Here is a 24,058-nt window from a genome sequence, read left to right as displayed (position 1 = left end):
AGGAAAGAAAGAACAAAAGAAAGAACGAAAGAACAAAGAACAAAAGAATGAAATAACGACAGAATAAAAGAACGACTGAATGAAAGAAAGAACAAAAGAAAGAAAGAACGACAGAAGGACAAAACGACAGAACAACAGGATGAAAGAACGACGGAACAAAAGAAAGAGTGAAAGAAAGATCATCAGAACAAAAGAACAAAATAACAAAGGAACGACAGAAAGAAGGAAAAAAACAAAGAAACAAAGAAACAAAGAAAGAAACAAAGCCAGAGACATCAAAATAATGAGAGAAAGATAAAGTAAGAGAAAGTGAAAGAATGGGAGAGAAAAAGAATAAGAGAAAAATAGATAGGATGAGAGAGAATGACTGAAAGAATGGAGGGAAAAAGAATACAAGAGTAAGAAAGAGAGAGAAAGGGAAAGAGAAGGAGAAATAGGAGGGAGAAAAGTTATAAAACGAGGGAAAAAGAATGAGCATGAAATAAATAACGAGTGAAAGAAAGAAGGAATGATAGATAGGAGAAAGACAGAGTGAGAAAATACAATGAGAGATAAAACAAAGAAAGGTGAGAGTGAGAAACCAAGAAAGAATGAGAGGAGAAATGTGAAATTGGGAAAAAATGAGAGATACAGAACGAATGAGAGAGGAGAAATAGAAAATGAAAGAGAGAGAATGAGAGTGATAAAGAGAGAATGAGAGTGATAAAGAGAAAATGAGTGAGTGAAATAAATAATAAGGGCTATATAAACAAGATAGGCTAAAAGAATGAAAGAGGGTATTAGAATGAGAAAAAGGAGGAACGAATGAGAGAGGGACTGAAAGAAAGAATGAAGCAGAAGGTGGAAGAAAAAGAACAACAGAGAATGACTGACAAAGAGAGAAAAAGAAAAATATATTTGAGAGAAAAGAGAGAGGAGGGAGAAAATATATATAAAAAGGATGTACAGAAAGAGAGAGACAGAAAGAGAAATAAACAGATAGAAATAGAGAATGGAAGAAAAAGAGAGAGAATGTGAGAAAGAGAAAGAACGAGAGAGACAATTCATTTATTTTTGTCATCAAAAGACATTTTACGGCTCTGATTTCAAGGTTACCGTGCCGGCCCGTGGCCAATCACGGTGAAGCATCCTGCGGTTCTACCGCTAGCTGTGCTGATACGGTGACACTCTACAGAGTGAGCAAAATGCTAAGGAGCTAAAATGCTAAGCAGCTCCGTCTCGGCGGGGAGCTCCTCACGTGACACGGATGGAGAACAGCTGTGTGACACAAACACAAAGCGCAAATATTTTGCACATATATGCGTCTGACACCGTGTACTAAGACATAAAATACATGGTATGGCATAGTTTTGCTTTAGTATACTACATATAATAAATATATCAAGTAATCCCTCCTTTATTGTGGTTAATAGGGACCAGAACCCCCTGCGATATGCCGAGATAAGCAGAGTAGGCTCCCCCCTTGATCAACAGGGGATAATGGATCCTGGCTGCGTGGGTGCTGTTGCATTTTATGTGGAAAGCACAACCACAACAAAAATTCCTTACGCATGACACAATTTTGCTCTCTCAGTCCCTGTTCTCAGTAATATTCGCCTGGGGATAATGGATTGCAGTCAAATGAGAACAGTTTATTTGGCAGGCCACAAAGGTACGTTTCAGTGTTATGGATTGCGGTCACAACTGTGCTTTTTTAGACGCGCAAGAACACAGCTAAAAGTGCCTTGTGCTGGTTACCACTCAGAGCAATATAGGATTAGGGACAATGGATCTTGGCTGTACATATGCAGTTCATTTTAGACAGAAGTAAAGGAACAGGAAAAAAAGAAAAGAGCAACCTGGTCCAACAAAATTGTCCTCTGCCGGCCCCCACTCAGCATCAATCGACTGGGATGACGGATTACCGGCAGGAAAAAAAATGGCACAGTTCAGTGGCCTGAACCCCCCAAAATTCGCTCTGCCAGTCCTTTCTCTCAGCAATAGTCTACTGTAGATAATGGATTATGGCCACAACCATGTATCTCATTTTAGGCGGGCCAGTACACACCTAAAATGGCTTTCTACTATTACCCACTTCAAGCCATATGGAATTGGGGTTAATGGATTTCGGCCACATAAGTCCAGTTCATTTTAGGCAGAAATACAGTAACAGCAAAAAAAGAGCAGCCAGGCCCGGCTAAAATGTTCTCTGCCTGCCCCCACTCTCAGCAATATTCAACTTCGGATATTGAATAATGCACATAACAGTGCAGTTCATTTTAGGCAGGCCACTATAGCATCCTTCAGCAGCAAAAAAACTATGCTAGAAATAGTTGACCAAGGATAATGGATCTCAGCCACAACAGTGAATTTTACTTTTAGCGGGCTTAAAGACACACCTATTGACAACAGTGCCTTATTTTGGTCCTCGCTCGCAGCAAAATTAGATTGAAGATAATGGATCGCATCCGCTTGAGTACTGTTAAGTTCAGGCAGTGGGCAGGGGACACCCTGAACTGGTTGCCAGCCACACAGGGACGGACGATTCACTCGCTCATTCACACCTATGGACAATTTGGACCACCCAATTAACCTGAAACGCATATTTTTGGAACGTGGGAGGAAACCGGAGTGCCCGGAGGAAACCCACGCAAGCACGGGGAGAACATGTAAACTCCACATAGGAAGGTTCGACCTCATGACCTCAGAACTGTGCCGCACAAGCACTAACCACAGCACCGTTATGCTGCCCCAAAGTATTCCAGCTATTGATAATTTGAATAACATTTTTATATATATATATATATATATATATATATATATATATATATATATATATATATATATATCATCTCATTAGCCGTACCGCTTATCCTTAGTAGGGTCGCGGGGGTGCTGGAGCCCATCCCAGCAATAAATATATATATATATATATATATATATGTATATATATATATATATATATATATATATATATATATATATATATATATATATATATATATATATATATGTGTGTGTGTGTGTGATGTGATATGAGCTGGTACAGTGGAGTTATCAGGTGGATGCAGAGAGGGTGATGGTGTGTAAAAATAAAACTGATTTTAAACCTTTCACTTGTGAAAATCTTCTTGCCCCTGGAATGTTTTCTTGCTTATTTAGATCGGAGGATGGTGTAGTCTGCAGTTTGCAATAATCTATGGTCCATGCAGCCCTTTGAGACTCCTTGTGATAAAGGGCTATACAAATAAACATGACTTGACTGGAATTATTTTTATATTACATACACACATATACATTATAGATATTTACAATCCTATTTATTTCAAATAAAATCATTTGTTATTGTATGAAAAATTGAATTTTATTGTCTCTCATCTCCATCTCATCTCATTAGCTGCACCGCTTATCCTCAGTAGGGTCGCGGGGGTGCTGGAGCCCATCCCAGCAATCATCGGGCAGTGGGCAGAGGACACCCTGAACTGGTTGCCAGCCAATCGCAGGGCACACAGGGACAGACAACTCACTCGCTAATTCACACGTAGGGACAATTTGGCCGGCAAATCCACCTGCAATGCATGTCTTTGGAATGTGGGAGGAAACCGGAGTGCCCGGAGGACACCGACGCAAGCACGGGGAGAACATACAAACTCCGCACAGGAAGTCCGGTAGCTTGATTTGAACCCACACAGGAGGTTCCCAAGAACTTAGAACTGTGCCGCACACGCGCTAACCACTGCGCCCCCGTTTATCATTTTTTTCTATTTTCTTACTATTTCGTTATCTTTACTTATCATATCATTTTATCTTTTACATACATTAATACAAACGCCTCTCCTAATATTATGCCCACTGTCAGCTGGAACGGGGGTGTTAACCTTGACACTCCAGGAAAGCCGGACCCCTATGTATAGCTCCTCTAACGGTTTTCTATGGTACTGCAGCTCCCACATGAAATCATTGGTCCCGTTGGTATGAACAGGGCTCTTATTGACCTAAATTATGTGCCCCTAACATTATATACGGCATTTAGAATATGACAATTTCGAATATATATCTTTAATGTTGCATGAAATATGCAAAATTAGTAATTCTATTATTTTTCATTATTATTGTTATCTACTCATCATTTTTTCTGTGAATGTATTCGTCCATAAAGGCAACACTGACAGTCAAAGTGGGTGTTTTTTTCGCTAACTCGAGATGGTGTCACCATCAATAATTTGCAGCTTCTTGTGCAGAGATTTAAAAAGCATTTCTTTTCTGCTCTGCGCTAGCTAACCGCTATCAGCTCTGACAGCGTCGCAGGCAAGGAGGTCGACGTTTGGCCTATTTCAAAAACGGCGAGAAACCGGAGACCTACATTTTTTCGGTCGTTTTCGAACATCGAGGACTGCCCTAAATCGCGGAGTGGTGACACATCCAGTACTCACATGAAGGTTAAGTGAGTTTCGCAAAAATATGAAAGATCTTGTGTGGCCCATTGATGTCCAGATGCTTCTACGTAGTTTTGTTTATTTACGTTATCTGTGCATAGTGTCACTGTCATGCAGAAAACACTTATAACAATTTTTTGTGCTTTTCTTTTTTAAAATCTTTTTCACATCTTAAACTTTGCCTAGTCCAAGTATTGACCCCCCAAGAACCTTTTGTCATATTGCCACATTTCAGGCTTCAAACTTAAAAAAAGAAAATATTTTCCAAGAACAAACAACATGTAAGACATAATGGTAAGGTGGAACCAAATTTATTTGCCACAAAAAAAAACTGAGAAGTGTTTCAAAAATGTTCTCTAAGCTCAGCCAACTGACTCTAAAAGATGATTTTAGAATTAACCAATGTGAACCTAAATGACTAACAGTGGCAGAGAACAAGTGTGTGCCATTAAGTCTCAGTTTAAATGCAAATGCTCTGAGATGTGCTCAGAGGAGAAAAGACAGCATTATAAAGAACAAAAAAAAAAAAACGCCAGGCTAAATGGAGAGCACGAAACCACTGTAAACCTACCAAGACCCGGCCCACCCTCTAAACTTTCAGGAGAAAACTAATCAGAGGAGCAACCAAGAGACCCATGGTCACATTGACCAGAAGGAATACACAGCTGAGGTGGGAAAATCTGAGCCTGAGACAACCTTTAATCGTTCTCTGCATTATGGAAGAGTAGCAAGAAGAAGGCCCTTTCTAGAAAAATACCATAAAAAGGTGCAGTTGACGTTTGCAAAAGGCCACGTAAGAGACACAAATAACATGTGGATCAAGGTGCTCTGGTCAGATAACACCAAAATGGAACTATTTTGGTTGCATGCAAAGTGTTACGTTTGGCGTAAGAGTACCCTGAAAACACCAACCCCACTGTCAAACATGGTAGTGGCAGGATCATGCTCTGGGATTGCTTTTCTTTAGCAGGGACTGGAAAGATCGTTAGAGTTGATGGGAAGATGAATGAAGCCAAATAGAGGATTATTCTGGCAGATAATCCGTTGGAGTCTCCAACAGACCTGAGAAGGTTCACCTTCCATCAGGAAAGTGATTCTAAACATAAAGCAAAATCTACATTGGACTGGTCCAGACCTCAATCTTATGAAGCATTGGTGGAGAGATTTGAAAAGCGTCGTGCAAAAACAATCACCTTTAAAGATTTTGAGCTGTTTTGTAAGGAAGAATGGGAAAATATTTGTTTCAAGATATGAAAAACTTGCACACCAAAAGACTATGATCACAGCAAAAGGAGGTTGTACAAAGTATCAAATGAAAGGGGGGGGCAACATTTTTGCAATGCTTACTTTTCAATTTTTAATGTGTTAGCACTATATAAAATGATGTTGTTGATTTTTTTTCGCGATTTTGTCTCACTTGTTGTTGATGGAAACCCAAAAGTGACCTCTTTCACTCTTACTGATACGAGGCACCTGTGCCCGTTCCTTGGCACCAACAGCCCTGGGCGCTGATTGGCTCCTTGCTACTTTTTACACCCCCTGGTTCCCGGTTACCAGCGTCAGATCGTCTGCAAACCTACGCTACACGCTTGGCAAGCTTTTGTGACTCCCGATTCAATCCTGCCCTGTTTTCCGTCTGATTCCCGTTGCCGACCACTTTTCTGGACCCGTTCATGTTTTTGCTCCTCCGTCCCGGCCATCGAACTGTTTTTCTCGCTCCCGACACTGCCTTCGCTCGACACGGAAGTTCCACTTCCGCGTTCCCAGTTATCTGCTACCCGTGACCGACGATCATCGGATCGTGGGTGCAAGCCCTTTCCTCCTTCTCAATAAAGCTGAGTAAACGAACGTCTCTGTTCCTGGTCCGTGACAGTTACCAGTGCATTCAAAGATTTCTTACAGCGTAGGAAACCCCAAATGAGTAAACATGTTACACCGGCATATTATTTTTCAATATTTTTAGCGTTTTTTTCCCCCAATATTTTTCTTTTACGTGAAATAAGAAAAGCGACAATAATGAATTGTTACGAAACACATTAACTAGTAGCTCCATGGATGCCTGTTGTGAACCATTAGCAATTCAAAACTGAATAATATAACGCAGATTTAAATCCCTTTGTCCTACTTTTTTAATTATTCGAATTTCCTAAGCCAATAACTCCATATCGTCTTCCTTGAAATGTCAAGCCTTTGCCTGGAAACGATTTTTCTCACGCATAAATAAATATTCCCTTTCATGAATGAACGTTAATCCGGCTGGTAATGTCATCGGACGACGTGGGCTGCATACCAGCCCGTAAGCTAACATACCAGCCCGTAAGCTAACGACCCCGAGCGTCGCAAAATCAGGTCAACGCCATTAAATATGAAGGTTACGCCGCATATGCAAGGGCGGAGAATAAAGACGTGAGATTAGTAGTAATGGATATTGTGGGAATAATGACGATGTTTTCCGTCTGACGTGCCGTTTAAAAGGGTCGCTGCCTTTTAATGATAGATGAATTCGACAGTGAGGTGGAAATATTACTGTTTCAAAGACATACTTTAAAGGTTAATTAGATCCTCGTCAGTGATGTTTTTTGCTTCACGGATCCTTTAACCGTCTGGGTCATCGGGGCACCACTGAGGACAGAGCTCTGGACAGCGTTCTCTTCTGTTGACAGTTCCTGGACTGTGTTTGGGTCAAGATAAAGTTGGCACCAGTCCATTCCTTAATGTTGCTGGCTCAGATCTTTTCAGTGTTCCTCTCCTCCTAACCCTTTGGACTGTGTCCTGGAGAATAATCTAGGCCAGTCCTGATGATTTTGTGACATGACCATACCACTGCAGTTTTCTTCTGCACACAGTGGACAACAGTTCTTCTAGGGTCCAATGTCTACTCTGATGGTGATGCAAACCGATTCGTTTGTCACATAGGCTATGTAGCTGATGCCTAGGAGTTTCCTGTAGCATCGCATCTCCTTGGCCATGATTTTCCTTTCCAGCTTTGCTGTGAGAGTCCACGTACAAGTAACCATCGCTTGCAGGAGCCTGATCTTTGATTTCACTGCTATGTTCTTGTTCCTCCAGATGAGATTAAGTCTGTCCTGATCATGATTTCTGGTTCTGACCCCTTTTTTATAACAGCTCTAAGACATTTAAATTTGTATACAGGTTCAAGCGATTGGTGGTTTAGCAGATGGCCACTGTCCTGTGTGCTAGATGTCTATAGTTAGTTCACCAACATTTTGTATGAGTTCTGATGGGATGTTGTAGATCCCTGGAGACTTTCCGTTCTTCAGTGAGTTAAATGCTGCCTTGACCTATTTTCTTATGGAATAGGGAAGTCATATCTTTGCCTTTTGGCTGGAATTATTGAGGACCTGAGGGTCTCCCCGTGGCGGATTGTTGTAGAGTATGGAGCAGTATTCTGTCCATCTATCTGTCATCTTATTTCTTGAGTTAGGTTATTCCGTGCTTCATCCTGAGTGCCTGTTTTGTTTGTGAGAGGTCTTTTACAATCTAGGCTTTCATTGAATATGTTCTTGTTGAGGCCTTCTTTTAATTCTGAGCATTGGTCTATTTCTCCTTCGCCTCTCTCAAGCTTTTTCTTATTTTCTTGATGGCTTCTTTATCCATGGCTGCTCTTTCTGGGCTATTTCTTTTCCTCTTGAGTTCTTCACCCGTATTGCCCTGTTGGAGAATTTCGCTTGTGACCCATGGCTTTATCTTCTTCCGGTGTTTTCCCACAATACGTTTTCCTGTTTTAGTTAGTGTCTCTAAAAACTTTGTATGAAGGGTTTCGACATCTTGGTCCAAGGCGATCAAAGACGCAAACCTCTTGCTAATGAAGGCCTGGAAGCTCTCAACCAACTGTGGGTCTTTCAGTTGCTCAAGGTTAATTTTGATCTGTGGGTTCCATGACTTCTTGATCCTCTGGAGGCAAGCGCAGAAGTTCAGCATGACCAGGTCTTGATCACTTCCTATGTCAGCTCCTGGATATGTGCAAGTGCTTGCTGTCTTGATTCCACATTTGAAACGTTCTGGGTTTATGATGGTTGACCTGACTCTAATGGATTATATCAGGGGGTGCCATGTCCATGTTCTAAGTTTTCGTGGTTGCCCAGACTGTTTGCCAGGACCAAGTTGTTGTAGCTAAGTTTGGAGAGTCATTGTTCTCTATTATTGGTTTCTGGGTTACAGCTTGTTCCTAAAGTACTCTCCAATTTTGGTGTTCTCGGAGCTTTGCAGGATAATAATATTTTTCTTTGGTGATATGTCTATGATGTCTTGACCCTGGGCATAAAAGTCCTCAGTTTCTTCGTCACTGTGTTCTAAGGTTGATGCATGGTGATGAGCCTGCTTGAGATTGGGCAACATCCTAATACAGAGGTCTTGAAGAAACAATTACGGGTTTGCTACATATTAGACACTGGGGTTTTAAAGAATTGATACAATGGATTGTGACATCTCATTCGGAAGTCATCATTTTTCAGTCAGTGTGACGATAATAAAGTGGCTGATAATCAAGGGTTTTATTCTTCAATCTACCTTCATTGTGATCCCTAAAAACTCATTTGTGATCCCACGTTATTCATCGGCAAAAGAGAACAAAACCTTGATTGTAACAATATTCGTTATTTAGTATAATATTATTTCACATCACTGGGGTTACAAAAATAGATAGCTAGAAATGTGCAAGGGTAAATAGGTGGATAACTACTTTTTAAAGTTTTTACCTTTTTAGCTAGCTACTTCTGTGAGTTTTCTACCCTTTAATTAGCAATTTAGCTGGATATCTATGTAACTTTACCCATTCCTATCCAGGTATCTTTCTAGCTAGCGATTTGGCTATCTTCATTTGAAACTTTTTCGGTAGCTACCTTTGAGTTACCTAGCTGTCTACTTTTAAAGCCTTCAATCTCTCTAGCAAGCTAGCTAGATACCTTTAAAACGTAATACATAATACAAGCTACCTTTGTACCTTTCTCGTACCTTTGTACCTTTCTAGCTAGCTACCTGTTTACGTGTCTAACTAGCCAACTTCTTACCTTTTAAGATAGCCATCTTTAAACCTTTCTTGCTAACCAACTTTGAACCTTTTTAGCTAGCCATCTTTGTATTATTCTAGCTCGCCAGTTAGCCACATTTTTACCTTTCTCGCAAGTGATTTAGATAGCTGCCTTTGTACTTTTCTTACTAACTACCTTTTTACCTTTTGAGCTTGCTACCTTTGAATCTTTCAAGCTAGCTAACTTCGCATTCTTCTATCTCGCCAGTTAGCCACATTTTTACCTTTCTCGCAAGAGATTTAAATAGCTGCCTTTATACTTTTCTTACTAATTGCCTTTTGAGTTTGCAACCTTGGAATCTTTCAAGCTAGCTAACTTCGTATTATTCTATCTCGCCAGCTAGCCACATGTTTACCTTTCTCGCAAGTGATTCAGATAGCTGCCTTTAGACTTTCCTTGCTAACTACCTTTTACCTTTTGAGCTTGCAACATGTAAGCTTTCAAAATAGCTAACTTGGTTGTTATTCTACCTCACCAGCTAGCCACATATTCACTTTTCCCGCAAGTGATTTAGATAACTGCCTCTATACTTTTGGTGCTAACTACCTTTTTACCAATCGAACTTGCTACCTTTGAACCTTTTAAGCTATCTAACTTTGTATTATTCTATTTTGCCAGCTAGCCACGTTTACCTTTCTCGCAAGTGATTCAGATAGCCGCCTTTATACTTTTCTAGCTTGCTACCCTTGAACATTTCTTGCTAACTAACTTTTTACCTTTCAAACTATGTAACTTTGTATTATTCTACCTTTCCAGCTAGCCACATTTTTACCTTTCTTGCAAGTGATTTCAATAGCTGCCTTTATACTTTTGTATGAACATTTCTTGCTAATTGGCTCTTTACCTTTCGAGCTTGTTCCCTTTGAGTCTTTCGTGCTAGCTACAATTTAAGATTTTTACCTTTCTGTTTTTGCTTTTTATTGGAATCAATCGTGTTTAATGTAATCAAAGCATCAAATAGAAAACTAGACTTTGTATATCTTTGCTACCTGCCGTGAATACAGAGATGCCGTGATCTGATTCTATTAAAAACTTTTTGCGAGGGTAGAAAGAAAATAAAAAGCCGACGCGGTACAAAAGATTTTGTCGCTCGCTCCGGCGGATACGTTTTTGCGTCCCCGGCGAGGAAAACATCTGTAGATCGCTCTGCTGAGGTTTAAATATAGACGCCTGCCGCCTTGTTTGTCTCTTTTTGCAGTCTTGAGTGTTTTTCATTTTGTTGTTGTAGGGAAGCTTGCGTTCCTGGAGATTCTGTCCGGTAAGGAAGTTATAATGCATTACATACAAAGGTAAAAAGGTAGCAGGAAAAGGAAAAGGATTAAATGGTGGCTAAAAAGGTGGATACATAAATAGCTAGAAAGGTACAAAGATAGCTTGATAGAAGGGTACACATATAAAGAGCAGGTTAGCGAAAATATACAGAGAAAGCTAGTTAAAATGTAAAAAGGTTTAAAGGTAGCTAGCTATAAAAGTAAAACTGTGACCAGCAAGAGAGGTTTGAAAGTAGATAGCCAAATCGCTAGCCAGAAAGGTAAAAAGGTAGCTGTAAAGCTAAAGAGAAAGTAAAAAAACTCACTAGAAACGTACACAGATAGCTAGAAAGGGGGATACGAAGGTAAACAGCAATTAAGCTAAAAATCTACAGAGGTATAATGTATAAAAGTTCAAAGGTAGCTCGCTATAAATATTAAAATAAAGCTAGAAAAAAGAGATTTGAAGGTACCTGGCTAAATTGCTGGCCAGAAAGGTAAAACAGTAGTTCGATAGCTTACTAGAAAGTTAAAACGCTTTAAATACAATCAGGGTAGAAAGATAAAACGGTAGCAGGAAAAATAAAAAGATAAGGTAGCTAGAAAAGTATAAAAGGAAGCTAGATAGAAGAGTACGAAAGTAATAAGCAAGTTAGCTAAAAAGGTACAGTTAAAAATATATAAAGGTTCAAAGGTAGCTAGCTATAATGATAAAAATGTAGCTAGAAAGAGAGTTTTGAAGGTAGCAAGCTAGATCGCTAGCCAGAAAGGTAACAAGGTAGCGCGGTAGCTAATTATAAATTTAGAAATGTAGCTCAAAAGGTACAAAGATAGCTATATAGATGTGTGCAAAGGTAAAGAGCAAGTTAGCTAAAAATATACAGAAGTAGCTAGTTAAATTGTATAAAGGTTCAAAGGTAGCTAGCCACATAATGATAAAAATGTAGCTAGCAAGAGAGGTTTGAGGGTAGCTAGCTAAACAGCTTGCGAGAAAGGTAAAAAGGTAGCTCTGTAGCTAACTAAAAAGATACCAATGTAGCTGGATGGGTACCAAGGTAGCTTGCTAGAAAGTTAAGAAGGTAGCTCGATAGATAGCCAGAAAGGTTCAAAGGTAGGTAGTTACGATGGTACAAACGTAAAAAAAAGGTAGCAAGCTAGAAATGTACAAAGGTAGATATCAAAAATGCAAAAAAGGATAGCTAGCTAGAAAGATGTAAAGGTGGCTGGTTAGCTAGAGGAGTATCGAGGCTCAAAGGTAGCTATTTATTAGGATGAAAATGTAGCTATGAAGGTAGCTAGCTAAATTGCTAGAAAGTATAAAAGTAGCTAGAATGGTACAAAGATAGCTAGAAAGAAGGGTGTGAAGGTAAAGAGCAAGTTAGCTAAAAATATACAGAGGTAGCTAGTTAAAATGTATAAAAGTTCAAAGGTAGCTAGCCATATAATGATAAAAATGTAGCTACCTTTTTTTCTCTACCTTTCCCTTCTCTCTTTCACTTTATTTTACTGTCTCCCTGGTTCCCGCTCTTTCTCTTTCACAAGCTCTCTCTTTTTCTCTCTCTGTCTTTATCGTCTTTTATTCTCTCTTTATATTTCTCTGTTTGGATTTCTCACTTTGTCCTCTCTCTCACTTCCTTTCTTTCATTATTTCTTTTTTTTCATATCTTTCTTTCTCTTCATCTTTCTCGTATCCTCTCCCTTTTTCCATCTAGTGTGTTTTCTCTGTTTCTTAAACTTTCTACTTTTTACTCTTTCCTTCTCTCTTTTTATTCTTTTACTGTGTTCTCTCTCTTTCTCTTTTACAAGCGTTCTCTTTTTCGCTCTGTCTTTCTCTTCTCTTATTTCTCTGTTTAGATTTCACACTTTGTCCCTCAATTTATTTCTCTATTTATTTCTTTATTTTTCCATCTCTTTCTTTTTCTGTTTCTCTTCATCTTTCTTTTTTTCTCTCCTTTTTTTCCATCGGTACCCCTTTCTCTCTCCCTTTCGTTCTCTCTTTCTCTTCTTTTACTGTCTCTGTGTGTTCTCTCGCTTTCTCTTTTACAAGCTCTCTCTTTCTCTTCTCTTATTCTCTCTTTCTTTTTCTCTGTTTAGATTTCTCACTTTGTCCCTCTCACTTTATTTCCTTATTTTTCCATCTCTTTGTTTCTCTTTCTCTTCATCTTTCTTTTTTTCACTCCCTTTTTTCAATCTCTCTCCCTTTCCTTCTTTCATTCTCTTCTTTTACTGTCTCTGTGTGTTCTCTCTTTCTCTTTTAGGAGCTCTCTCTTTTTCTCTCCGTCTTTCTCTGCTCTTTTTCTCTGTTTAGATTTCTCACTTTGTCTCTCTCACTTTATTTCTCTTTTTTATTCTTTATGTTTCCACCTCTTTCTTTTTCTTTTTCTCTTCATCTTACTTTTTTTCTTCACATTTTCCCACCTCTAACTTTTTTTTCTCTCCCTTTCCTTATCTCATTCTCTTTTTTTACTGTATCTGTTTGTTCTCTCTTTTCCTCTTTCTGTCTCTTTCTTTCTCTCTTTCTCTTAAAATCTACTAGTCTGGCCCCCGTGAGATTTGCTTTTCTAGCATGTGGCCCCCAGCCCAGATGAGTTGGACACCCCTGCTCTAGTGCACTTTTCTGCTTCGAATCATTCAAAAGATACACGCTAGCAGCAGGATTCTTTTCTATCCAGGGCTATGAGACAGCTTGATTTTCGGCCTAGCTTTTCGGAGTGACCACCAAATCTAGCCCGTGTTATTAGCCTCAATTCCCCCACTTCCCCCAAATTGTAGGTTACGCTCACTCTGAGCCATTCTCTCTTTTCCTCCGCCGCCATTCGCTCAGTCGGACTACGTCTCTTCGTATCTCGTCATTTCTTCTGCTCTCGCTCGCTAGCACGAACACAAAGACGGACCCCAAGCCCGCGGCCGCGTCTAGCTAGCCGGGTTTATTCATTTTCAGCGTTTCGAATGTTTGCCCGTGCTCCGTGTTTTGCCTTGATTTGTGAGTGCTAGCATACAGACAAATAGAACAATAGAATACACAACAATATTCTTGATTTTATACAGCTCACACCACTATCATGTCATATTTAGCACCAAATAATCTCCTGACTATAATATAATAATAATAATAATAATTTCCTTTGTATTGTCATTCTTTGTAACAATGTACACAGAACGAAATGTCGATACACCTGACCCGTTGTAGCGAGTCGATGCAGCCGCAGCCAGAGGGCGCCGCCATTATACCAATTAGGTATGTCTCGGTCGAGGCGCGAACCAGCGACCTCCCAGTCTCAAAGCGGGCACACTACCATCTAGGCTACTGAGCTGGTATACATATAATATATATATTTAAGTAGGGCTGTCACAACTAATCGATTAAAATAGATTATCGATAGCGTTGGCAACTAATTACATCATCAATTTTGTTTTTTTCACCTGAGTTATAAGCCACTAAGTACGTTATATCAATGCAAATAAGAGTACTCACGAAAACGGTGTGACACTTTGAGTTGTAGTACCACGTTAGTCCAGCAGTGGGCGCCAAGACGGTTTATCTAAAAGTGATCTTACATTTTTTTAATTGAACATTGCATCATTGCAAACAAAATTGGCACAAAAGATTCAACTGTCTTGTGTTTGGCTGTTTTATCATGAAACAAAGTTATCAAAAACAACTGAAAATAAATAATTAAACAAGATACAGTAAAAAGAAAACTAATAAAAATGACATATCTAACCCTACACAAGGGGCAGACTTTCAAGCATATTTTATTACTTGCACATTGTGAATTTTTAACCACCCCAAAAAAACAAATTTGTTAACAAAATTTTGAAATTTGGGTTTAAATTTTTGTTATATTTGTTTGTGGATAAGTGGTTGGAAAAGAGTATCTTACATATTTGCGGGTGTATAGAGTATATGTCTATCTATCTTTGTGTATTGTCAAGTGAATTGACAAACACAAATTGATTTATATGACAGAATATTGTGTTGTTTTGGTGCACTGTTTTTAGATTTGTCTATCTGTCCAAAACTTCAGAGAAAGAGAGATAGATATGATACTGTAGAGAGAGAGAGAGAGAGAGAGAGACCGAGAGAGGGGGGGAGAGAGAGAGAGAGAGAGAGAGAGAGAGAGAGAGAGAGAGAGAGAGAGAGAGAGAGAGAGAGAGAGAGAGGATAGATAGATAGATAGATAGATAGATAGATAGATAGATAGATAGATAGATAGATAGATAGATAGATAGATAAGAGAGATGGATAAGAGAGATAGACAGATAGATAAGAGAGATAGATAGATAGATAGATAGACAGATAGATAAGAGAGACAGATAGAGAGAGAGAGAGAGAGAGAGAGAGAGAGAGAGAGAGAGAGAGAGAGAGAGAGAGAGAGAGAGAGAGAGAGAGAGAGAGAGAGAGAGAGAGAGAGAGAGAGAGAGAGAGAGAGAGAGAGAGAGAGAGAGAGAAAGAGATCTATTATTTGGTTATGTGCCTGCACATAAAAACCAATAAATGCTAGAATAGTTTTTTCTTTGCATGCTAGCTCTCACACATGAAGGCCTAAAATGGTGTAGCAGAAAATGCTCAGCAAATAAAAGCAATCATTCAAAATATATAAATATCTATAACAGTAGAGAATTTGTATTTTTTATGGCTATAGAGGTCAGCATTTGCCTTCTGTTTGAGCACGTATTTTGTGGAAGGAATGACAAACGGCGCTGTATTAGAACTGCCAGCGCTTAAGCGAGGATTCAAGGGCGGCATATTCCATTTTCTTCTTTTTATGCGTATATATATATATATATATATATATATATATATATATATATATATATATATATATATATATATATATATATATATACCAGTATATATAGTATTTGAACACCCTGCTTTTTTACTTTTTCTCCCTCTTAAAAATCACGGAGGATCTGAAATTTTCATAGTGGGTGCATGCTCACTGTGAGAGAGAAAAACTAAAAAGAAAAAAACAGAAATCAAAATGCATGATTTTTTTTTAACCATTTATTTGTGTGTTATGACTGCAAATAAGTATTTGAACACCTGAGAATATAAATGTTAATATTTGGTACAGTAGCCTCTGTTTGCTATTACAGAGGTCAAACGTTTCCTGTTGTTTTTCACCAGGTTTGCACACACTACAGGAGGGATTTTGGCCCACTCCTCTATACAGATCTTCTCTAGACCAGTGAGGTTTCTGGTCTGGTGAGCTTCCTCCAAAGATTTTCAATTGGGTTCAGGTCTGGAGACTGGCTGGGTAATGCTAGAACCTTGATATGCTTCTTACGGAGGCACTCCTTGGTTTTCCTGGCTGTGTGCTTCGGGTCGTTGTCGTGTTGGAACACCCAGCCGCGACCCATCTTCAATACTCTGACTGAGGAGAAGAAGGTTCTTCCCCAAAATATCACAATCCACGGCCCAAGTCATCCTCTCTTTAATGCAGTGCACTTGTCCTGTCCCATGTGCAGAAAAACACCCCCAAAGCATGATGCTACCACCCCCATACTTCACAGTAGGGCTGGCGTTCTTCAGATTGTACTCTTTATTCTTCTTCCTCCAAACACGCTTTGTGGAATTAGGACCGAAAAGTTCTATTTTGGTCTTATCTGACCACAAAACTTTCTCCCATGACTTCTCTGTATCATCCAAAGGGTTATATGCAAACTTAAGACGGGCCTTGATATGTGCTGGTTTGAGCAGGGGAACCTTTCATGCATGATTTTAAACCATGACGTCTTAGTGTAATATTTACAGTAACCTTGGAATCAGTGGTCCCCGGTCATTGACCAACTCCTGTCATATAGTTCAAGGCAGATTCTTCACCTTTCTTAGAATTATTGAGACCCCACCAGGTTATACATTGCATGGGGCTCCACTACGATTGAGATTGACCGTCATGCTTAGCTTCTTCCATTTTCTAATGATTGCTCCAACAGTGCACCTTTTTTCACCAAGCTGCTTGGCAATTGCTCCGTAGCCCTTTCCAGCCTTTTGGAGGTGTACAATTTTGTCTCTGGTGTCTTTGGACAGCTCTTTGGTCTTCGCCATGTTACAAGTTGAAATCTTACTGATTGTATGTGGTGTACAGGTGTCTTTATGCAGCTAACCACCTCAAACAGGTTCATCTGATTCAGGATGATACATGGAGTGCAGGTGGACTTCTATCAGGCGGACTAACAGGTCTTTCAGGGTCAGAATTCTAGATGATACTCAGGTGTTCAAATACTTATTTGCAGCTGTATCACACAAATCATAAAAAAATCATGCATTGTGATTTCTGGATTTTTCTTTTTAGTTTATCTCTCTCACAGTGGACGTGCACCTACAATTGAAAATTCAGGGCCCTCCATAATTTCTAAGTGGAAAAAACAGCAAAGTAGCAGGGTGTTCAAATACTTATTTCACTGTATGTATATGCTGCACCATGATTTAATAATGTATAGCGCAGATGTGGAATTAATATCTTAGGTGGCGATGTTACGGATTTATTTATCACTGTATACGGTGATACCTTGGTACTCCAACGACTCTATATCCGAAATCGGCATGTGACCCAAATATTTTGGTAATTTTTGCTTCGGTATCCAAACGAAAAATGGGAACTCAAACACAGCCGTGGCTAAGTGAGATGAGAAGCGATCATTCTGGATGCCGGAATGTTATTTTGACTCTTCTGCACAGTTTACATTTTTTGTCACTGTTTCTGTTTTTTGATTTCCGCACACTATAGGGCAGATCCGCTTTTTGAAAATCCAGGGATACACCACCTCGTGTTAGCAAGTCCGCCTCCTCTCCGATTCTCCCCGGTTTTCGTGTCTCTGTTTAGCGGCGTTGAAGCCGGATTGCTCCGGGTAGCTCCGGGTGGCTACACGTTAGCGTCCGGAATGCTAAACGTGAGCTACGTTTCCGCAAAACACAGCAACTGCTTTCCCTGTGCGCTTCGATGTTTTCCACCAGCACTCGATGATCTTATTTGGTCGTGAGTTCGCATTTACCATGATTACGGATGGTACCGAAGACTTATAACGCCGCTAGCAACAAGTGTTGTGAATTGACTGTAAATTAGTGCCTTGGATTGCTTTTTTTTGCCGATAATCATGAATCCCAAGAAATTTAGTGCAAAGGGGAGAAAGGAAAGAGTGAGAAAAACGATGGAGTTGAAGAAGGAAACGATTGCAATAATGGTGGACGAGTGTCTGACATTTAAACGATGCCCTAAAAGTCAAAGGAATACTTTCAAACTGTTTTATATTTTTGTATCTATTATGTTTAATCTTTTTTTGTGTTCACATTAAAGTCATGTTTATTTTTATGTGATTATCGTTGTTAGGTACACGTTTTTGTCAGGTCCTGAACGGAAACAGGACCCATTCGTGTAACGTTTCTCACAGTTTTATTGGGAAAAAGGGAAAGGATTGCACACGCAATCCAGTGATCGCTGGTCGCGGGGAGCAGGTCGCTCTAAAAATCGGAAGTGGGACTTCCGTGACGAGCGATGGCGGTGTTGGGAATGGAAAAACGGGTCAGTAGCCGGGACAGGAAAGCAAAAACATGGTCGGGGTCGGAAGTGAGTCGGGAGCCAGGAGAGGAGAGTAGACGTGGTCGAGATCTAAAATGGATCGTTAATCGGGACGGGAGAAAAGACGTGGTCAAGATCAAAACAGGTCGTAATTCGGGACAGGGGAGCAGACCTGGTCGAGATCAAACAGATCGTAGCGGCAGAAAAACAGGAGCAAAAACACAGGACAGGCGAAAAAGGGCTTGCTGCGTACAAACGGAGATTCGCAGACGGACCGACAAAAGGGGACTGACAGGACACAGTTTAAATACTGACAGGGAGCCAATCCGTCAACATGCTGCAGCTGGCACCACACGGGCGGGGCCAATTGGACGCCATGGCAACCATGACACACGGGCAGGGCAAATTGGGTGCCATGGCAACCGTGACAGTTTTATTAACATTTTGGCTATAAATGGTTGTTTAGGTCAGTGCTTCTTAACTAGTGGGTCGGGAGCCAAAAATGGGTTGCTGACCTCTCTTCAGTAGGTTTTGGCAAAATAATGCTAAAAATAAGAAATTACACTCCTTAACAGGCGGTAGTGATCATAAGCTGCTCAATATCTTCCAACTGTAGAGTCAATCAGGGACTAAATGTCAGGACCAGAACGGAATCAGGACCCACTTGCGTTGCGTTTCTCAAGTTTTATCGGGAGAAAGAGAAAGGGCTGCGCCCACGATTCGGTGTTCGCTGGTACTCGGGTTGTGCTCCGACTGCGGAAGTGGATCTTCCGTGGCGAGCAATGACAGTGTCAGGGACGGAAAAATCGAGTCGGTAGCTCGGACAGGAGAGCAAAAACGTGGTCGGGGTCAAAGCGTGTCGTAAGCCAGAAAAGGCGTAGTATGGGACAAAAATGGGTCGAAGCCGGGAACAGACGGGATCAAAAAACGGGATAGGTGGGAGTCAGGGTCGAAAAAGGCTTGCCTAATGTTCACTGAGATTCGCAGACGGACTGACAACAGGGGATTGGCAGGACTGGGTTTAAGTAGGGACAGGAAGCCAATAAGAGCCCGCAGCGGTTGGCGCCAAAAGAGCGGGCGCAGGTGATTCCCATCGGTAATCATGACACTACATCTCGTTTTATTGTGAATTTGTTGGTTTCATTTCCTTTTTATGCCTACGATAATGGAGTCCCAAGAAAATAAGTGATTAGGAAACAACTGCAGTGCTGCGGGAAGGTACAGTTAATTGTTAAAACATGTTTTTGTTTTTTTTTAGCTTTTCCTAATATGTTAATCTTTATTATTCTCGTATTATGTCAGGAAATGCCACCACTAACCGTTCTTGGCATGTCAATTTTGACCCAGGGTCTAACACAATCATGACCACCAATAAGTAAAGGAGTATCACTCATTATAGTCAATATAACATCCTAAAACGTTGTATGCCTCCATAACCAAATATTCCCATTGTAATTTGAATGTATGGCTCCTGAAACGCATCGGTTATCACATTTTATAACCTTAAACAGGTCACTGGAGACACAACTGGATTAATGATGTTAAGGTGCACTATTTGTTATTTTTTGGAATTTCTTTTAGTATGAGGCTATTTTAAAGCAGTTTAGGGGGTTGCCTTTATGCGATGTAGGCCTTTATATTACTTGAAGTGTCACGGTTGCCATGGCACCCAATTGGCCCCCGCCCGTGTGGCGCCAGTTGCAGCATGTTGACAGATTGGCTCCCTGTCAGTATTTAATCTATTTCCTGTCAGTCCCCTTTTGTCGGTCCGTCTACGAGTCTCTGTTTTTACAGGGCAAGCCCTTTTTCGCCTGTCCTGTTTCTTTGCTCCGGTTTGTCTCCCGCTACGATCTGTTTTGATCTCGACCAAGTCTGCTCTCTGGTCCCGAATTACGAACTGTTTTGATATCGACTACGTCTGTTCTCCCGTCCCGAAAAACGATCCAATTTTTTTTATATTTCGACCACGACTAATCTCCTCTTGTGGCTTTCAACTTGTTTCCAATCCCGACCACGTTTTTGCTCTCCTATTCCGGCTACTGACCTGTTTTTTCCGCTCCCGAAACCGCCATCGCTCGCCAAGGAAGTGCCACTTCCGCGTTTAAAGGCGACCTGCGCCCCGCGACCAGCGATTACCGAATCGTGTGGGCACTCCTTTCCCTTCTTCCCAAGAAAACTGTTTCTGTTCTGGTCTTGACATTAAGTCGTTTCACTGGTCATTTTGCTTTTTTTTTAAAGAAAAGGTCAATATATTCTACTATCTCAGCTTCAAACTGCACAAACCTTTTGTGGGATACATTTCAGAATTCCCATTAGAGTGGAACGGTGAGTCTTGAAGTCAGACCAGCTCAGATCCAGTGGTTTAAGTATACGTTTTGTTTATATTTTGGATATTTTAGAATGCATGGGAACGGATTAACATAAAAACTGTTGCTTCGTATGGGAAAAACATTTTAGGATTCGGACAAAACGGTTGTCTGTCCCTATTTAAACCCACTCCTATCTGTCCCCATTTGTCAGTCCATCTGCGAACCTCAGTTTACTCTCGGCAAACCTTTTTCGACCCTGACTCCCACCTGTTTTTTGCTCCCGTCCGTTCCCCGTTTTTGATCCTGACCACGTCTACTCTCCTCTCCTGTGTTTCGGCTCATTTCCGACCCCGACCACGTTTTTGCTCTCCTGTCCCGGCTACTGACTCGTTTTTTCCGTTCCCGAAACCGCCATCGCACTTCCTCGTTCAGAGCGACCTGCCTCCGGCGCCCAGCGATCACCGGATCGTGGGTGCAACCCTTTCCTTTTTTTCCAATAAAACTGAGAGAAACAGGTCCTGTCTCCGTTCTGGTCTTGACAGTAATATCACGTTCGCTGCAGGTACTAGTGTTTTATTCCGTACATCTAATTTATAGTGACGGCTTTAATCTGAAAGAACAAAAGCGATAAACTGCTTTGGTTTTTAAAATTAAGATGGAAGAAAAGAGCTAACGTTACTAACGGTGTTACCATTAGCAATGTTAGCAAAATCCCCAACCCCTATCTATTACTCCGTTTGGGAAAAGATGGTGTTTTTTATGATTATTATCGTTCCCATGTGGTTGAAGAGAGTGCAGCTGGTCCCAAGCGGCTATTTACAGACTTGTCAATCAATACGGCAATTCTTTCTCGGGGAAGCAAAGATTCAATAATCCCTTACCATCGTGTCGTAAATCAACGCCTTTTATGACCCTTAATAGCCCAAAACAAAGTTAGCTTCCGCTCCAAAGGTTTTTGATATATGATGAAAAATTTCAGCCAAGAATTTGGAGTGATTTTAATGATTACGAGCTGTAAAAAAAACTAAATTAGGAATATTTGACCACTGATTTTATGTTAATTTGTCTGGTCAGTTAGCCAAAATAATTAGTAACCTCATAATGTTTGATCTTTTACAAATGTTGAATAAATAAGAAAATTATATAATCACATATAATATGAAATGAATAATAAATGAAAAATAAATATTTTAGGAAATACATTTAAAATAATTTGAAATACATTTAATATAATTAAATATTTGTAAATTATATCATTAATAACAAATAAATAACAAATCATTAAATCAATATATTCAAATAGTTTAAACCACATTTAAAAATATTTAACATAATTAAATCATTCGAAAATAAATGTTCATAAAAAAACATAGGTTTGAAACGATTTTAAATGCAATTTAATACTTGGGAATATTAAAACCATTAAATCATACATAACTAATAATTAAATAAATATATTTAAATCATATCTTTTTATGCTTTAACATAATCAAATAGTTATAAATAACATAATTAGTAAATAATAAAAACATTCCTAAAAATGAACCACCAAAAAGATACATAAATAAATACATTTACAACATTTTTAAAAATAAATTTAGAATAATCTAACATTATTAAATAATCATAATTAATACAGTAAATGAATAGCAAATACATAATTTAATAAATAAACTTAAAATCATTTAGAATACATATATAATAATTAAAATCCATCTCCCTCGTTCTCTCTCTGTCTGTCCCTCTCTTTCTCTCTCTCTCTGTCCATCACTCTGTTAATAATTATTAAATACTAAAAACATGCGTAAAAATAAATATACCAACAGATACATTTAAAATGATTTAAAAAGTACATCTGGTATAATTTAACATATTTTAAAAAATAATAAATCATAATATCATGAAATAATATATAAATAATTCATAATTAAATTAATACATTTGAAAGAATCTAAAATACCATTGGGTCAAGTCAAGTCTTTTTGAATAGCCCTTAATCACAAGGAGTCTGCACAAACCACAGATTATTGAAAACTATTATGGCACCATCCCCTGATCTAAAACCTACATGAGAACAAGGAAAAACTTAAGAACCTCATTAAAATGATATAACGTAAATAAATACTTACAAATAGAATAATTGGGAAATCATAAATTAATATGGGGCAAAAAAATAACAACACGAGACAGTTTTAAATAATCAAATGTAAAAAATAAGTAATAAAATAATTAAAACTAAATCAAATAGTGTTTCTTTCCTATGCAAAAAATAAATTCAATTTTCTATGTATGTATACATATGTATATTTAAATATGTATACATATGTATATTTAAATATGTATATATATATATATATATATATATATATATATATATATATATATATATATATATATATATATATATATATATATATATATATATATATATATATATATATATATATATATAATTAAAAAAATTATAATATATTATAATTCCAAATTAAAGCAATCACAAAATTGGAAAATAATAAAATAAGTGTTGTTTTCCTATCCGATTCAATTGAGATATAAATCAATATGTTAATTTTCATTTTTTTTCTCTTTTTGTCTTTTTGCTGTACTACTGAATCCCTCCCAACAACAATCGAATAATAGGAAGGAAAAATAACTAGGGACACAATGTTTTTTAAAGCTAAATCTTACCCTCTCGAAGCTGACATTTAATACGCGCTTGCTCTTGTGTACAACTAAAGTGCATTTCCGATATTTAGCTCAGGAGACATTCTTTCGGGCAATGTCAGTCAAAAACCACATTACATGTCATGCAATCGCTGTAGGTCACTGCGTGCCTCCGTGCATGTAAATTTGGTGTACAAGGCGCATCGATTTTCAACTCTCCTCTGTGCAGAAAATTAACCCAAGTCGGTTTTTGCCGACTGCATCAAAAATCCATTAGAAGAAAACATCAGTTTTACCTCAGCCGGAATCCTCTCTTCCGCTCCGTCGGAGCGACAGCCGAAGCGCTTCGGGAGCTTTTATCCATGCGCCACCGAGAACTTCCCGGGACCGAAATGGGAACCTGTCCTTTCCGGGGGAAGGAGGACGAGACGCTGAGACGCTCCCGCACCCGTCGACTCCTCCATCGGGAAAAAAGCGGGGACGGCGAAATGATGCGATGAGAGACGAACGGGAGAAGGATACCTCTGTGCCACACCGAGGAGGATGCTGCAGACTAATAACTAGAGGGGAGACAGAGAGGGAGCGAGTGAGAGAGAGACTGGCAGAGAGCGAAAGTGAGGGAGGGATGAGGGAGAGAGGAAGAGATGGAGGAGGAGACATAGAGAGAATGGGGGAAGAATGACAGACGCAGAGAAAGAGAGAAAGAGAGATTGAAAGGGAGAGAGGGGAGCTAAGAGGGCAAGAGACAGAGAGAAAAAAATAGAGAGAGGGAAATAGGAAGGGAAGGAATGAGGGAAAAAGAGATAAAGTAAGAGATGGAGTGAGTGAGAGAGATAGAGAGAG

The 24,058-nt window shown here is 39.3% G+C and overlaps 1 protein-coding gene across 7 annotated transcripts in view; it reads right to left on the bottom strand.

The window, feature by feature from the left end:
- The window catches only part of dlgap4b (discs, large (Drosophila) homolog-associated protein 4b), a 144,837-nt gene extending 120,992 nt beyond the window's left edge, over window positions 1-23,845 (bottom strand). For all 7 annotated transcript variants that reach the window (XM_088337890.1, XM_088337889.1, XM_088337894.1 and 4 more), the window contains exon 1: window positions 23,512-23,845. The gene's annotated coding sequence lies outside the window, so the exon portion shown is untranslated. The remainder of the gene's footprint in view (window positions 1-23,511) is intronic.
- Window positions 23,846-24,058: the final 213 nt, after the last annotated feature.

The sequence above is a fragment of the Urocampus carinirostris genome, chromosome 6 (assembly GCF_059441175.1).
Source record: "Urocampus carinirostris isolate Australia breed hairy pipefish chromosome 6, RoL_Ucar_1.0, whole genome shotgun sequence".
Classification (NCBI taxonomy): Eukaryota; Metazoa; Chordata; class Actinopteri; order Syngnathiformes; family Syngnathidae; genus Urocampus; species Urocampus carinirostris.
This window is presented reverse-complemented; position numbering and strand designations above follow the sequence as displayed.